At 42.3% G+C, this 17,935-nt stretch overlaps 1 non-coding gene and 1 pseudogene across 1 annotated transcript; both read left to right on the top strand.

The window, feature by feature from the left end:
* The first annotated feature begins 11,639 nt into the window (after positions 1–11,639).
* On the top strand, positions 11,640–11,712 carry TRNAF-GAA. Its single transcript has one exon. It is a non-coding gene; the product is annotated as a tRNA-Phe (tRNA).
* A 2,930-nt stretch (positions 11,713–14,642) lies between these two features.
* On the top strand, positions 14,643–15,089 carry LOC119303199 (annotated as a pseudogene).
* The last annotated feature ends 2,846 nt before the right edge of the window (positions 15,090–17,935 follow it).

Below are 17,935 nucleotides of genomic sequence, written 5' to 3'. Positions count from 1 at the left end.
AACAGGAGACAAGGGACACGATGTTTTACCCAGGTTCGGGCCCTCTTGATGGAGGCAAAACACTACGTCCTGCTTGATTGATATTGATGATGTGGGTATTACAAAAGTTGATCTACCACGAGATCAAGGAGGCTAAACCCTAGAAGCTAGCCTCTGGTATGATTGTTGTTCGTCCTATGGACTAAAACCATCCAGTTTATATAGACACCGGAGAGGGATAGGGTTACATAGAGTCGGTTACAATGGTAGGAGATCTACATATCCGTATCGCCAAGCTTGCCTTCCACGCCAAGGAAAGTCCCATCCGGACACGGGACGAAGTCTTCAATCTTGTATCTTCATAGTCTTGGAGTCCGGCCGATGATGATAGTTCGGCTATCCGGACACCCCCTAGTCCAGGACTCCCTCAGAGAGTGCTAAAGGAGTCATTCAGAAGTGAGTGAAGGGGCAAAGCTCATTTCTTTCATTCAGGAATGGATACTGGACCAGCATGAAATGTGGGAATATCGGGATTGGCAGATTTTTTATATTGAAATAAAAAAACTCAACACGACTAGTGAATTCAAATTAGAGTCACTTGCAGATTTCTTCAAATTGTTGTAGTGTAGTATTGTGGTTTTTCAGTAAAGACCCCGACCTATAAATATTCACAGCCCGGCTCATACGGGCGGACAATATTCACCCAGAGCCCCATTGCGATCGCAATGCTGTTCTTGAAGGACCTTACCTTAGAGCAAAAAAGGGCATAGAAGTTAGGAAGACTACTAACGTAGGGCGGCGGGTGAGATCAACCTCGAACCAAACAAGCAACAGATTGAGCAACTAGCACGAAAGCCATTGCGCCTTAGCGCATCCATTTTCTTGCTCCATCGTTATTAGTTTCTATTCTCTCCCTACACGAACCTCGGTCCAAAAATTTGTTTGCAATTGGGGTTAGGACCAGTTAGAACTCCCATTTCCCGATCGGAGGTTTGAGCTGCTATGCCAAGCTTTTTTTCCGAATAGTGGGTATGGGGAACCCACCTTACCAACATGATTGGCTGGTGTTGCTGATACCGGACCCGCTATAACCCCGATTGAAAGGGCAGGCCAGTCTGAGGCTCTGGGGATGCGAGGCCATTGAAAGTGAGTATCCCATATTCTATGACGGAGATAGCGCATTAATTGCAGTTTTCACCCCACCTTAACGACCGAGCGAGGGATGAAATCTTTCGACGACTAGGGAGGCGTCACCCGAGGCCGATTCCAGTGGATCACTATAGAATCTTCTAGAAGCAGGTTCTCCGGGCACTATGGTAGGACGTGGATCGATCATGACGAGAATGGACTTCTCCGTCATCTAATGGTTTAGAAGAGTCACGGTCCTGTTCCCCGCCGGGCTTTTTCCCTTCTCGACTAGACGAAGGAGATATTCATTCCATTCAAGCAGGTGAGGAAGGGCGGCGTCGGCTTGACCCTGTCTTCTCTCTTGGTCGGGTCGGAGGCTAAGTTTCTCATTCTGCGGTGAGGTGTTCATAGAAAGCAAGGCCTCGCCCAACGAGTGGCGGATTTGGTTTGGATGGGGTCTCGCTTGGACGCTGGGGAGATCCATAGATCTGGATAGAGTCTTTCTCGCTCAGTAAAGAAGAGTACGCGCGCTACGGCTTACGCAGTGGATTTTTGGGCAACCAACCTGGCACATCCAATTCGGATCAACAACTTGGAGGTATGGCTGAGTGGCTTAAGGCATTGGTTTGCTAAATCGACATACAAGAAGATTGTATCATGGGTTCGAATCCCATTTCTGCTGTTCGATCCCCAGTTGCTATGGGGAACAAAGGTAGAAATACAATAGAATCCTCCATTTAAGTGGTTCTCGCTTCTCCTTGTTCCTGCTCCTAACTCCTCCCCGGGTAGTTCCCAATGTTTGGCACTTTCCATACTTTGTGGGTGCAACATCAACAAATTCGCTCATGATCAAGTTACAACCTAAGATCTATGACTATATTATGTTAACTATTCGTATTTTTTTCATTCCATCGGTATGCTCCCAGGTACCTGTAATTGTGATCTGTTTGCCAGAACCAAGGGGTCTTTATGTGGAAACCTTCATGAGCAATCGTTGTTTTTTGATGGTTTTTCCGCTTTTCACAGCTACTCTTTCCACACCCCCGGATATCTGGTGCCAAACCGTCGCCCCTTTCCTTATATATTTGATAATCGAGTTTGCTATCTTTGTGGCATTGATTGTACAAGTTTGTGAAGAGGGCTGGACGAGTAGAATGAGGGAAAGCGGCTCGATCGAGAAAAAAGAGGAGTAGACTAGAAAACCTAGAACTTCAAAAGTCACTATCAATGAATTCCCGAGCAATTCTAAACCAACATATGCTCCGTATAGACGGAATCTCAGATAAGAACCTAACAGAAGTTTCCCGACTCCTTCATGGAATATAGGTCTTAGTATATAAATAATGTCAGTTCGAACCTAACGAGTCGTTATCATCTGTTGCCCTAACTGAGTCCATTAGCTCTTGTTGCCCTTCTATGGTGGGGATCCATAGAGAGTTCGTTTTATGAAATATCTGATAAAGTAAAAAAAAAGACAGGTGGTTGCAACAATCACAAACCATAGGAAAAATGCATATCCCGTGTGTGCTCTAGTTTCGGGTTCTCCTAGACCACCATTATGAACCAAAAACAACCATACCTAGTGAAGGGGAGCTCTTCGCAGCTCTCAGTGGAAAGATGGAAATTGGTTCTAAAAGAGCCGAGCTAGGGATAAGAGATATGGTTGGTTGGCAGTTCTAACGGGAACCGAGAAAAGAATGGTTCCCAATACAGGGCCCGAAGAAGAGAGACGAAAGGAAGTAGTGAAAGAAGAAATAAAGTACGTGGATCAAAGTGAAAAATAACATAGCTACTAAGTCAAAACGTCCAATGAGAATGGAGATCAAGAGGGACATGAAATCCATTAGTAGCTCTATCAGTTATTTCATTATTAGCATTCCTTAACCAATAGAAAAAGAAAGAGATCACAAGCGTTATCAGTCTCCAGACGTATCTATGTATAAAAAGGAGTAGGGCACCTGATATGAGATACATACTAGAGTCAAGGATTGAGACCACTAATGAGAAGGCCAATAAATCATTTTTTTGTATCGGAAGGGAAAGAAGGACCATCCATTGGCAAGCACTAAAGGTAGGAATCTAGTGGCTGCTGCATCAAGCTCCATCCATGATTTTACACTCTCGAGGAGATAACTGTTGTGTGCCAGCTTTGTAGCGACCTTTCTTATGCGGAAGCAAAACCTGTATTTCTATACGAGTTTCCTTCAGTTGCTTAGGGTGAGCAAGCCCATAATATTCCATTTATATTCTGTTTCCCTTTTCTGTTGGAGTTACATAGGAGTGGTCCATAGGGGGGGGCACGAGTTACTGGTTGGGAACCATCGGTCCATAGGTGCGCGAATAGGGGTCCATCCAGTTTATTCTTTTGGGGTTGTGTGTGGGACTTTCCTCTTGATGAGGAAAAATAGGTTCTTAGGGCATATGCTGCCTTTACCGAAAAAAGAAAGTCAACGGACTTCATGGACGAGGAGGTGGAGGATGAATGGTATGGCTTGCTCACTTGCTTAAAAACTTATTTTCAAAAATAAGGAGACAGAATATAAATCTCTGAATGGAGAAAAGCATATTCTAGTATTTGCCCATAAGCTTATTCAAAATAGGAGTGCTACATAAGCATATGCTAAAGGGGGAGGAATCCATTTATTATTTATTTCTTAGCCTGGGCCCAACTATGTACAGAAATCTATCTATTATTGGCTGCATCGACAGCAAAGTAAACTCTCGCTGATGATAGAAGAACAACTCTTAGGGCAGTTGCAAGGAAACTATGAGCTATTTATTATTCCTTTCTGAGAAAAAAAAGATAAAGGATGGCTTATGGTCTATTTTCTTACTTGACTATCCTGCCTGACTTTGCCAATAAAAGATACCTAGCATGACACATCAACTACGCCATCTGAGCTTGTCCACTTGCTAGTCAGGAAAAATAACCGCTCCGTTCCATGGGCTTCTTTCGCAGCTCTCTTCATGCTCGCTTTACGAGTGCAACCAAGTTCAATAAACTGTTCATGCTAATTCATAGACTATGCTGGTTTCTATCTAAGAGTCATGTGAGACGCTTCCTTCTCATACACATCTGAAGCAACGTTTGATCATCCGCATTAGAGAGTTTTGCAGGTCCTTGAGAGAATGTTATCCAGTCAGTTATGACTTGACCATGGTCTGAGGTGAAATTGGTCCTGGTCCATCAAACGAAAGGTGCTGGGCAAGCGCAGAGAAGTTGTCTGAAGGGGAGTTCCATAGGAATGTTCAACTTCGATCAACCTTGGTTTGGTCCCATGCCTAAAAAATACAGAAGGTCAAAAACAAAATAGGGGTGATATAACCCACTGCTCGCCTAAGAATGTACTGACGTAATCCCTACTATGGCTTCCCGAAGAATCCAGCTTCTAAGAGGGTCTAAGCCATAACGGATTGATGTGACCGTAGCGGCGACTGGAATCGATCTGAATGAGGCAGTTATGGGACTTATCTTATATAACAATATATATGGAGGAAGGATTCAAAAAAGGTGGGGGTCAGGGTGTATAATACGAGCTCCACTTTCAGGTAATGAGCTAGCTTAACCCTGATTGCTTAAGGTTTAATAGAGTCATGTTGGATCTGCTACTAAGAAAGGAAGAGAAAGACTGATTGCGACAGCTCAACCGGATGAGACTTCTCTTATTTACAGAACTGTGCCAACGTGTGCCTACATTGTTTGATTTACCAGTTCTGGGTATTGGATTTTTTTTGGAATAGAAAGAATGAAACTAGTACCAGCTTATCGCCAACCGTGCTTTCTACCAACTCCGCCAACCCCAGACGGGAATATGGATTGCCATTTAGCCGCTCCTGAGCCTGCAACTGCTGCCTCTACTCCGCCTACTTCTTGTGCCGACTTCGCCAGCCTCGCGGGGTACCGATTTCCTCCTGCTTTGTGTGCGTGCCATTGACTCCTTTAATGGGTCGAAACCTACTTAGTTCTCATTTTTATTTCGTCTATACAAGAAAAGAAGGATTTGTGTTTAGCAAGATAGAGAATTGAATAAGTAAAAAGAAAGTCGTGTGTACCCTTTACCTAAAAGCAAATATGACAGATAGGGTACGACATATTGCTTATTCCTGATTGATCTAGTTGACGACAGTTGCCTTGTTGGACCGATTGTGGATTGGAATAGAAGTTTCTTATATACAGATATTTGTGTTTACTGATTTCGCATACTGGGAATGGAACTTGATGTAACCCATTGGAAACTCTCTTTGAGACTCATTATCTATTATATACGATAGGCTAATTAAGTCCTTCAATTTCAGAAAGGAGTCTTTCCTTACTTCCCTACACAAAATTGTTATGTTGTTATGCTGCTCGTGCAATCAAAACTTAGAATAGAAGAAAAAGAGTTCCCTCGGGACCCATCCTCTTCTCCTTTGCTTGTGTGACTATCATGAGAAGAATTACATTCCAATAAGTCAAATAACAAGAAAAAGAAACGAGGTCAAGATTCGTTGTTACCAGTACCGATGGAATGGAGAAAGTGTCCTCCGGGAACGCAATCTACTACATTAGTTGGTGTAGCCAAAGAAGAGGATATCCCCTTTTTGACCCATTGGTCTTCAGACCAGACCCATACCATAGCTACAAACACTTTTGAGTCGGAGGAGATTGGCCAGATCGCCTTCTTGAGGCTCTCTGGGCTTATCGGACGTCAATCTGTATAGCCACTAGTCCCCTTCTCCTTAGTCGTTGGCATGGACGCCATTCTTCCCAGTGAACTCAACGATTCCTTCCCTGTGCGTTCTGCTCGATGACGATATGACTGATAATCAGAAGCGAGAGGCTCTGCTCTCGAAACTTGACCTCCTCGATTCGATCGATGGGAGAAAAAAAAGGTTACGAGCGGCAGAGCACGCACAAGTCTATCAACGTCAACTCAGCCGCGCTTTGGACCGATCCTACGAATAAGAGGCATTAACAAAGCATTTATGAGACACCATACTTTCAATAGGCAAGGGCCAGCCCGAAGATCAACGGGATCTTTCTCCAAGCTAAGTTTCTACCCCCGAGGGAACCGGCCATGATGCGTGGGGGTATCGGTGCTGATAAACTCGTCTCCGCTCATCTTACCTGGAAATGGAAAGAAATTATGGTAGATTACCTACCTCATCTGAGATGAAGGAATTTCCTACTTAAGATTCATATGCCTATTTTGCTTTTGATGTGGAGGAATTGGTACTAGCCTACTCGATATGTTCCTTGCCTGGTTCACTATAGGAAGCGCTTTCAGCAAATGAGGAGGGGAATATTCATAGGTATGAATCTTCCATCAATGGTTAAGGTTGAAGTGAAGGCAAACCTTCTATGGATTTTGATGCCTAATTATTTAGCTCTGGTATTGAGAAAGAAACCATTCATACGGCCAAGTCACAGGAATGCTTCTTCGGCTTACAATTCCGAGTCAACAACCGTAACTCGAGCACTTAGTCCTAACTCTTGCTCTTTCCTTCCTTGCAACGGGCTGCCTGTGTGTCTACTAATATTTACTTACCTCAATGGTGCACTAACTTTAGAACAAGGATTTGCCAAATTCGTATTAGGGGGGCTATGCAGCTATTCAACCACTGTTACTGTACTAGATATCTCAGGCTTATCCTAAAGAAATTATGGCTTCGCTTCTCTTCTTCCTGGTGATGGATATAGTCTCGATGGCTTTGCCCAAGTATGGCACAAAAGTCAAATAGGTATCCTTCAAAAGGGAATTTCATGTGTGAGCACCTTGCCTCTTTTAGGGAAGGCTATTTACCAAGTGAGTCTGCGCAGCATGCTACGAAACATGAGAATCATTTTGAATCCCATTTGCACCCGGATTCAGCTTCTTTCGAACTAGCAAATGCACTTTCAGAGCCAACAACGGATCGGCTTGGCCCATTCCCCATCTGGGGAAGAAAGAGTACCTAGATCTGCATCTACTAATTATGCCCTAAAATTCATGTTATGATCCGGTCTTTCCCAAAGCTAGGGCTTCTTTTCCCATCCCTATCCTCCGCGTCAACCTGTACCGGACCCAGAGTCAAAACTAAAAAGAGAATGAAGTCTCGAAAACTCTTAATTAATAAATATCTGTGCGCCTACTTTGCTTATCCTTCTCTTCCCCATTATAGATAGTTGGGTAGAGCGAGAGGGATAGCAAGGACTTGAAACGGGAAGGTTTTTTACGGCTAAGATGTTTCAGTTTGCCCCGACATGAAGCTACCACTTCCCTCCTATTGTTTCAAGCTGTTATCTCATTGCCCCCTTTTAGTAGCACCTTTGACCTCTATCACTCAGAGCACAAATTGTTGTGCTCCTCACTGCTCAAGAGACTTCTTATTTTCTTCTTACCCTTCGAGAAATCGGGGCAGCTGAACTCTTTCTCTTTTGGTAGTGGATTCCCTCTTTAACTACTTGCAAACAAAAAAAATTGCAACGTTTCCGTTTTTTTCTGGATCGCATTCCTCCAGCTTTTGTTCTTTCTGACGAAAATCACTCTTCTTTACTGGGATTCCAATACGCGACTATTGCTTTCGCTTTCACCACTCATAATAATAGTGATCTTATATTTGTATTGCAAAATGGAGAGGGAACTACTCGCTAATGGTAGTAAAACCGCCCTGCTCTTCTTGGTTAGTATGGAGAGAAGTTATCCGAAAGGTTGAAAGATCCAACGTGAGCTAGCGTCTCGTTATGCTTAATAGAATTCCAATCTTTTAATAATAATCACTACTTGTATCTCTTTTGCTTCGCTTGGTTGATTAGTTTCACTACTTCAAATAAAACAATGAACCTTTTCCTGTGTGGCCAAAGGGACTACGTTCCTAAAGTTCGAATTGATCATTCAATCGATCTAGGAATCATGCATGGCACAAGGTAAAGGATGGAATGAGACATCTGATAAAGAGCCTAGAATGACCTTTCCCGATCTTTTGAAGGGTAAGAATAAGAACTGTGTTGTATCGATGCACTGCTCAAAGGCGAGATTGAACACGAAAAAAGGTGCATCAAGGCATGAATAAGGAAGAAGTCACCTTTGTTGGTTTTCAAGTTGAGGACCAACTGTGCTTCGAAAGTGAGAGAAGAGATCTCAAAAGACCGACACCCACATCAAGAGAAACAGAAGAAGCAGCTCAAGCAGAGCTAGAAACGGAAGCCGAAGCAGCATCTTCTTCCTTTTTCAATACAGAGAAAGGTGCCTTCGCTTAGATTTTTTTTCTGTTGATCAGAATTCCTTAGAAGAAATTGGAAGAAAACCGTAGCGAAACGGTTGAACCTTAGCGAAGTATTTTGGGTTCATTACAACCTTCTCCTATTCAGAATCGGAGAATAGGAACGAAGTAGCTCGCCTAAAGAGGAACTAAAATTCTTCTTTACTTCGATCAAGAAACTAGATTCTCAATAGAGTTGCTTACTACGAAAAGAAAGATGCCCCACCTTTAGTGATTAGATGGATCACTAGCCCTTACTCTCAGTCACTGATTCAAGAACGAATACCGAGACAGAAAAAACCCTTGCTGGTCTATTGCTTGATGGCTTTACATCGCTAAAGAATCCGTAATGGACAGCAAGAACTCTAAATCAAGAAAAGTACCAAATCGATTGGAAATGTACGCTCCTGTGGGAGTCAAACCCACCGCATAGGTGCCTTGTTCTACCGAGAGATGAACTAAGGAGCGGCAACCCCTACATCAGTTCTTTGTACCGCCCAGAAGGGCACGAGAGAAAAAACAAAACCAATAAAAGATCAGACGAGACGAAATTGGTAACGTGAACGTCTTTTCGTCTTCTTGCCTTAGTTTCATATAACTCAACCTCACTTTCCAAAAAAGAAGTACTGATTGAGATTTCCCTTTTATGATGGCTATCCCGTTTCTATTACTTACTGAATTTCTTGTCTACTGGCTGGAAACTTGAAAGGCTTACCACGGGATCGAAGGCAGAAGAACTTTTAGGATTGGCTAGAGGGGAACTACTCCCCCAATCCCATTTTTTCACGGGAACCCGATGTTATTAGATTCTATTCATTCATTCTGAATCTTCTATCATATTGCTTATTACGGCTATCTTTAGAATTTCATTGACTATATATGTTTCTTTCCATATGAGCTATTCCCTTTCCTTTCAATTTGTCTTGTGCCACTCCAGCTTTCACTCAAGCCATTCTTTGCCTGTCGACCCTCACTCTTCCTCTTGCTTCCTTAGGAAAGAGCATAAAGAAGGCACCGAAAACAGGTGGGAAAGGAAAGGTATACTTTTCACAGCCGACAAGCGGCGCATTTAAGCCCTAAAGAACTAGCTTCCTGGAAAAAACTCACTCGATCACCGGCTTTCAGGGGATTCCCCCACTTAAGAATAAAGGGGCATAGACTACGAAAGGGCTACGTTCACTTGATGAACGGTAAAAGGTATTCTATTACATAACGAGAGCATACGAGCGGAATACGATACTATCGAGCTTACCGAAAGTGTGAGCTGAAATTCAAGGGTAATCACACCCTTGACTCTATCACAAGCTATTGGAATTGGCTGGAACTTTCTATACCAAAAAGGGATATATATATAGGGGTTTGTTTTATTGATGCAATAGAGATCTTTCATAGATGGATCCCGATATGATCTTATTGATACGAGAATTAGAATCAAATAAAAGTGTTTTCTGATGCATGCACTCTTTTCTTTAGGTTAATCAGCCCTTACTTGCATTGATTTAAAGGTCCTATTTCCCATTCCTTGCGGACTTGGTAATCTAACAACCCTTCAGGGGAGAGGATTATAGGACACCATAGCTTATCTACCTTGACTTCCGAAACCAGAACTACTTCGGCCTTCCCTCAACTGATTGACCTAGCCAACCTATAACTTATGCTGTGTATAGATTGACAAATTGCTGGGTCTACCCTCAGGACGCCCTATAACTTATGTTGGGTGCCAGGGAAGAAAAGAAAGGGAAAGCGGTCTTATTCAAGCAGAAGGGGAGCCCGGATAATTGAATGAAGGTTAGGACAGAACTCCAAAATAACAGATCCTTTCCTACTAGTTTGCTATTCCGGTTGGGAAAGCAAGAAATGGGATAATCATTTCCAGTCAATTTCTCCTAGTTTTCCTTCTGGAATTCCAGTCAGAAAATCAATGAAATAGGATTTGGATCAGAAAATCAGGAGAAGAAAAGCAACCGAACCATAGATCCTGCTTTGGCCAACCCTCAATTACCAAGTTCTTACTATCTAACCTAGCGTTTTTCCATCTATCTAACCTTTGTCTATGAAACCTCGAATGCCTCTATACAGTGACGAAAATAGGGTTGTACCTATAATAACATCTCTTGATACCAGTATTCTAGCTTATGGTTCATGTGGGATTCCTTGCTACTTCCTATAGCTCTTCTTTTGCAGATACATTAGCAACTTTGGCCTCTATGATTTTGATTACCGAGGGACTCTGATACCAGTCTTGGTGCAATCGTCAGGGTCACCCGCCTACAGTTTTCGCCATAGAAACTTTACAAGATGAGGATGGTTATGATCCTAAAAGGTATGATGACATATAGAACTTCCAAAATAGGTAAAGTCACCACCATAAGCTGAGGTGAAAGATCGAGTTGTACTTTTCAAAACTCTGCCCTGTTTATTACCTATGGTGATAAGTTTTACATAAGATCATTTAATGGGATGCACCTTATCAGGATGCAGATCTAGATCACAAGTAAGCAGTGATGCGCGAGACGACTCTATCTCTTTTCACAAGTACAGAAGGCCATCAAAGATTAGCAAAGCTATACCAAAAATAGGTTCATGTAAGAAAGTGCCTATTAGTTTGCGTAGGAATGCCCGTTTTAGTTTACGGAAGAGTGCACGTAGAATAACAAAAGGGGTTATTCATGTGAAAGCCAGTTTCAACAATACCGAAATCATAACATTAACATTTCTATATTCGAATTTGAGATATATATACCGGACCTGAGTAGTAAGTGTTGACTCATGCGAGTCACTCCTTCTTCGCTTTGACTTCTTGGCTGGCTTGATGCTCAGTCTGGCCAATGGGATGACCCCCTTTTCTCTACTTTGTTTAGCTTTGCGAATGAGAAAGGTTCTTTTAGGCGACTTCGAACCCCATATTCATACCACTTTCCCACCTATGTATTATTTTTTTAAAGAAAACCGTAGGAATCTCTCCGAGGGTAGTAGGTCGGGGGAGCACCTTCCCTTTGCCTTATGGGACCCTCGATCATACTCTTTTCTGATAGCCAGAAAGGAATGACCTAACTTACCACTGAGTAGGCGCCCTTTTTCTTTTCCTTCTAAACTAGCTGCTCTCGCTCTACCAGTTCGTACTGAACTTTCACTTTCATTTATTTCATTTATAGGCGGGCTTGATTTTTCGATTTGCATTATCCGTTGGATCCAAATCCATATCATTATCCTGATATTTACTAAGTCCAATTTGAGAATACTTTTTTCTTTTTGAGTCCCTTTAATTGACATAGATACAAGTACTCTACTAGGATGATGCACAATAAATAGTCAGGATAGCTCAGTTGGTAGAGCAGAGGATTGAAAATCCTCGTGTCACCAGTTCAAATCTGGTTCCTGGCACAGAACAAACAATGAATGCCTTTTCGGGAAAGAAAAGGGCCACACATTTTTTATAGGTAAAAGCTTTTTTTAAGGGGAAGAATCATCAACAAAAAATCCAGGAAAGAACAGCGAAGGAAAAACGTGAAAAAACAAGTGTTTTCGCGGAACGGAATAGCAAAAATTCCATACGTTGATCACCAATGTTGCATGTCTTCCCTTAAGCTGGAGTACTTTGAGTTAGAAGGCCTACTTTATTCGTCCTTTTAAAGCCTACTTATTCGTCTAGCTATTTCCAATTCTAATAAATAACCCGATCATATCATATCTTGGAAAACCCTAAGACTACCCAAGGCTGTACCCTACAGTGTTACCTATAGTCTATACTTGTGTATATGTTGCCTTTTGGGGTGGCAAGCTAGAACCAAGTTTTCTAGGTATCAATTCCAATTTAAGTCAATGATCCTCATTTTCTCCGACATTAAGAAGATTACTGGTAAGGTGACCAACCATCACGTAGGATTCCGGGTCGGAGTAGCACCTCTTGCCTGATATATACAGGTCGTTACTGGCGATTCGTTTGTGCCCTATGGTGTTCAATTGCCCGTTTGTTCCCTCCCCCTCGGGATGTGTCAACCTACTTTGCCCGGTCAGGCGCTCCAAAATGCTCTAACTAGACCGCCGACACCCATGATTTGTCCATCATTAAAAATGGCATTTCGTAAGGGCTCATAAGGTAGGAGGAACCACAGATCCTCCGTGCACTTTCGCCTAGAGTTAGTTTTATTTTTCACTACTGTTTGAGTGGTGGCTAAACCCTCAAACTTTTCCTTGAAATGAAATAAAGATCTAACTTTATTCCAGTAGTGGTTTCCGCAAATGTAGACAATCTTGTTGATTAACACCCACTTTCCATACCCTGCAATTCAGAGGCCATCATCTCTGGTCTTTTAGTAACATATTAGTAAACAAGGCTCTCCTCGTGTAGCTTTTTGTTCTCGAGGAAGAAAATCTCATTGATTACTTAGAATGCGGGATGAAGCAAGTTACAGCATTGGTTCTTTCGTGATTCACGTATATTGGAAATCTCTTTCTTTAGGAAATGGGATGGCATTCAATTCTAACTTAGGGATTCTCTTCTTCCTGAACATTCATGAAAAGAAGGACTCTGGCTTTAATGCTAAAGTTTAGTACTGGGCCGAGCGTACTTACCTACTTAGACAAGAGGGATACTTATAGATCTCTATGAGCGTAAGGCAAAGTGGGCAAGACTACTTCCACGACTACATTTTCGCTTAAGCAGGACCTGTGAGACCTCGAAGCAACCGTCTACTACTAGTTATAGATGATATTTCTAATTGAATAGAATGGATGCTTCACAGCGGTTCTGCGACAGGCAGGGCAGCCGGGTGAACATAGGCAGCTGTTCCTATAGAACACAAGTCTTTCTCTAAAGCACGACCTTCCGATTGGACTACGTCTGGTCTCTATCCTTTTTATTCCTAAAATGGGTCCTCGATCAAAATGATCTGGTGTCTATGTCCATGCCTAAGGTTGGTAAACCCTATATCTATTGCGGGGTGGTTTGAGGAAGGGACAGCTTGTAACCCACGACTAACTACTACGAAGATTCTGGCGGAGAGCTTTTCACATATAGATAGGTCGGGATGAGGAAGCTCCGTAGTCAACTAATAGATAGAAAATCCACCTTGTGAATCGTGTTTGTCTTAAAGTACTGTCTGAGAAGGAATATACTTGTTCCAATCCCTCTAGTGGCTATACTGATTGACATAGGTAGATTTCATAGTCAAAGCTCACAGGGCCAAATGCTCTATTGGAGTGGGCACGAACACACACAATCAAGGTTCGAAGAACTTCTACTTCACGCCTTGAGGATTCTATGATGCTCACTCAATGGTGTTGTGGCGATTGCAAGCCATCAATAAACGAGGAAGCCAAATTATGGATCCAGGAAGGCTGCATCAGAAGGAAGAGTAGGTGTTGCTATGCTGTTGGCTGGGACTGAGACAGAGAGAGGGGAGCATAGCCCCTATGATCCCGGTAAAGAGTTCCAACTAAGCTCTTCTCAGGTTCTTTCTTTCTCTTCCATTCTTATGTTTATATATTAAAGTGTAGTTTTCTTACTGAAATATAATAATATTAATCTAATATGCCCATTAGTGTTCCAAAAGTACCTTACCGGATTCCCGGAGATGAAGAAGCGACTTGGGTTGACTTATACAATGTTATGTATCGAGAAAGGACACTTTTTTTAGTTCACTGCCCTATACATAGAAAGAAGTGCTTTTCCACCGGTATCAACATTCTATCTGGAATCAGTAGCGATAATTGTTGTATTGTGAGCCAGCCCCGTAAGACACTACGCACCTCCAAATTCTATATGATTTTTCCAATCATTTCATTTATACGACCTGCAAATAAGATAAGATCTTGGCTCGCCCTACAAAAAAACAACTATATGCCCTATAAAGTTGCTTGCTTCTTCGAATCTTGAAATAACATATAGAATGTGTTTCTGTGATGAGACCATTCTCGATCAATAAATGCGATAGGAGCCTATGTGTTTCACGGGCAGCCGGCCAATAGGGGAAGGTTGTGAATCCGGCGAACCGACCGCTTTAAGAACGTGATTGTCTTCTCTCACTCAGTTATCAATTGACAAAGATGACCCATTCTTTTTCTCCCTAAAAACGACAATGGTATGGTACTTTTTCTTCAAATCGAGATTGTGTGGGTGTCCGTTCATGTTCACGTTACATGCTAAATCAGGCTTTCCTTGGAAAAAACAAGGACAACCCCTATCTCAGTCTCCTTTCCTTTCTCTTTTCGGGAGCAGAGCTTAAAAAGATGGACAGTAACGATCGGGTAATATCAATTTATCGGCCTCGTCATCGAAAGCGGCTTCCAATTGCTCAGAAATTCTTAGCTATATGGGGGACTTTGATGGTGAGCAAAAAGAATTGATCAAGAAATTGGTAAACTTTCGCATGGTCGATGGTAAAAGAACGAGAGTTCGTGCTATTGTTTATAAAACTTTTCACCCCCTAGCTCGAACTGAACGCGATGTAATAAAACTTATGGTTGACGTTGTAGATAATATAAAGCCAATATGCGAAGTGGTCAAAGTAGGAGTCGCATGTACTATTTATGATGTTCCTGGGATTGTAGCCAGGGATCGTCAACAAACCTTAGCTATTCGTTGGATCCTTGGAGCAGCTTTCAAACAACGTATAAGCTACAGGATAAGCTTAGAGAAATGTTCATTTGCTGAGATACTGGATGCTTACTGAAAGAAGGGAATTTCACGTAAGGGAAGGGAGAATCTTCATGGACTGGCTTCCACCAATCGGAGTTTCGCGCATTTTAGATGGTGGTAAAGTGATACCACATAAGGAGCTCTTCCTCATTCAGTCATACTCAACAAAAGTAAGAAATGTTTGACCCGGATCCTTTTTTCATCTTCATATAGAAAGAAAATCGGCCTTCCTCATACTCCCCCCTTCATTCATAGAGTTGGAGGAATCCACAAGAGGCCTTCCCATTCATAATTGCATAAAAGAACCATTCTTTTTATGAAAACTCTTGTTCCAACCTCACCTCAGGTCAAATGAATACGAAAGGGGGATCAATCAAATCAATAAGCCATGAATGAAGAAGTAGTGGGCCTTTCGCCTTATTTTGTTTGACTCGTGGAGCTAAGAAATCTACTTCAAAGAGAGGGAAAGAGTGCTAGTCCGAAAGAACAACTTCTCTCACTGGCCTGTCTTGTTTGTTAGTCCAGGCCACCAACCCTTCTCAGTTCCTGTAGTTCAGTTTCAGATATGAAAGCATTAAAATCTTCCATCCTATTAATATGTATTCTACCATTGTTTCATGAGGAAATCTGATCATGTCCCGCAAAGGTAGATCAACACTCTGCACAAAGTTAGTGAGCTCTGACAAAAACATAGCTCTTAAATTTGGTTGGACCATAAGCATCCACCCAAGCACAATTATCACAAAGCCTATATACTCAAACACCATGGAGAAATTGACCCTCCCCAATGAGGTCTGCATCCATGACATCCACATTGACTCCAATAAGCATTCCACCTTTACTGCCACTGGCTGGCTTGCAAAACCACTTGAAAAGCTTTCTGCCACCAATTGCCATTAACTCTTTATCTAAGAACTGTTCTCTCTTAGTTTCTTGCACACAAACTATGTCCACCCACTCTATCACTTCAGAAGGTTGCCCCCTTCTACCTGGCCAGGCCCCTCACATTCAAGATTAGTGTCTTCATGGCGGTATCTGTTTTTTGTTATGCCTCCTCTTAGCTCTGCTCGTAGTGTTCTTGTCACCAACTGGTATACAAGTACTGTGATTATCTAACTCTTCAAAAATCTGAGTAATATCCTCATTCTCTGAATCAGAGCTTAACTCGACACTGGAAGACTGCTCCTTCTCATGAGAAGCTAACTTCTTTTTCTGAGCAGCTTCATAAAGCAATGCTTGAGCAAGTTCTCTTGCTTTAATAGAATTTATGGACCTGTCAATTTCCTCCTGTGTACTGCCCAACACTAGACCACTATCTACATCAGATTTTACTAGACTAGCAGAATCAATGGAATTGCAAATAGCATATCTGTTAGTAGAAGACATACCTGGTTCATCAAGATTCTTGCGTGAAGCCATCCTTTCTGCACGTTGCTGCATAGGCATGCCATCCTTCGGGATCCTATCCTAGCACTTGTCCTTGTTGCTTTAATTCTTGCATTTGCACCTCATTGAACTTCTCTTGTTCACTATACGAATCTAGTATTTTGCCGTCCGCCACGGCAGATGGCAAAGTAGCTGATTCCAGTAGTGGTTCTTTGGTCATTCCAGAAAAAACCTCCATACCTTAATAATAGGGGCTTGTGTATAAAGGAAAGCAGCAAACCGGTCAAAGGCGAAGCTGTTCTATCTCAACTCTCTGACTTGAAGGAAGATGTGGCGGATCTCAAGGCTAGCTCTATTCCAAGTACCAGTTCCGAGGTGAAATGCGTTGATGTGGCCAATCGATATACAGTATTGTTGAATGGTTCGACAAGTTCACATGCCGGAGCTACCTGTTCTCCGTGATTCAATTGGTTCTTCTGCCTTGCCTTCTTATCTATCGGTCCCAAGGTCAAAGAAATAGGTTCAGTGGTTCGACCTCCCAAAGGTTAAAGAAAGACATCGGTATTAAGACCACTCCCTCCGGATGATGATATGTCCCAACTATCTATAGCCCATGGTTCGTTACTCGGGAATTCAGAGAGGTCAGATGAGATAGATGGGTGTTCATAATGGAATGATCCAATTCCAAGCAAACTAAACTAACCTTGCTAAGTGCTAGCTAGGTGAAAGTGCTTTTAGCTAGTAGTTTTGGTGTTCACTTCCCTTTAATCCAATTGAATCAATCGATCAGAAGAACAAGAACAAGAAGGCACTGTACTTTTAATAGGCCCTACTTCCGAGACCTCTGTCTCTATTTATTTTCATTCTTCCCTTTGGTCAGATACTAGAATCTAGTACTTTTATTGGACATCCTCCTCACTATTGAAATTAGGGAAAACCGGATCAGTAAACTATTGCATCTAAGGGAACAGAGCAGCAGATCCCGGGATAAGAAAGATACAGAAATATGGAACTTCACTACCTTACTTGGAAAGCTAAGCAGATTATTGACCCACTAATCTTACCTTCCCTCAAACCTTCCACTGAAAAGAGCAGATCCCAGAAAAAAGGATAGCGAATGATCGATTCATCATTGATAGCATTAACCCTAAAAGGAGGAATGAAGCACATGCCACCACATCCACTAAAGAGAAGGAAAAGAGAAAAGAGAGGCGCCAGGTCCAAGAAGGTATGGAAAAGGCATTAGAGGTTTGATTCGCTCAAGGTTTTGAACAACAAGTCAGGTAAACCACCAGTTAATACCAACCATGGTTGACTTGATTTTTGATAGATTGAAATGCTTTCAAATTTAGCATGGTTGTGAGATTAATCGTACCCACCCGGCTAGGTCACCTGCGAGACTCGCTAATATACTAATTTCTTTCAGGCAATGAAAAAAATATGGTTTCTAGTACCTCACTAACCACTGCTCGCGACAAGCATGGGGGGAGTCTAGAAGCACAGCGGGAGTCTAGATAGAAGGGTTTACAATAATGGTGGTTCGTTGCCTCACCGTAATAAGTGCCTTAGTACTTTCGAGTC

Source organism: Triticum dicoccoides, chromosome 1B, assembly GCF_002162155.2.
Source record: "Triticum dicoccoides isolate Atlit2015 ecotype Zavitan chromosome 1B, WEW_v2.0, whole genome shotgun sequence".
Taxonomy (NCBI): domain Eukaryota; kingdom Viridiplantae; phylum Streptophyta; class Magnoliopsida; order Poales; family Poaceae; genus Triticum; species Triticum dicoccoides.
This window is presented reverse-complemented; position numbering and strand designations above follow the sequence as displayed.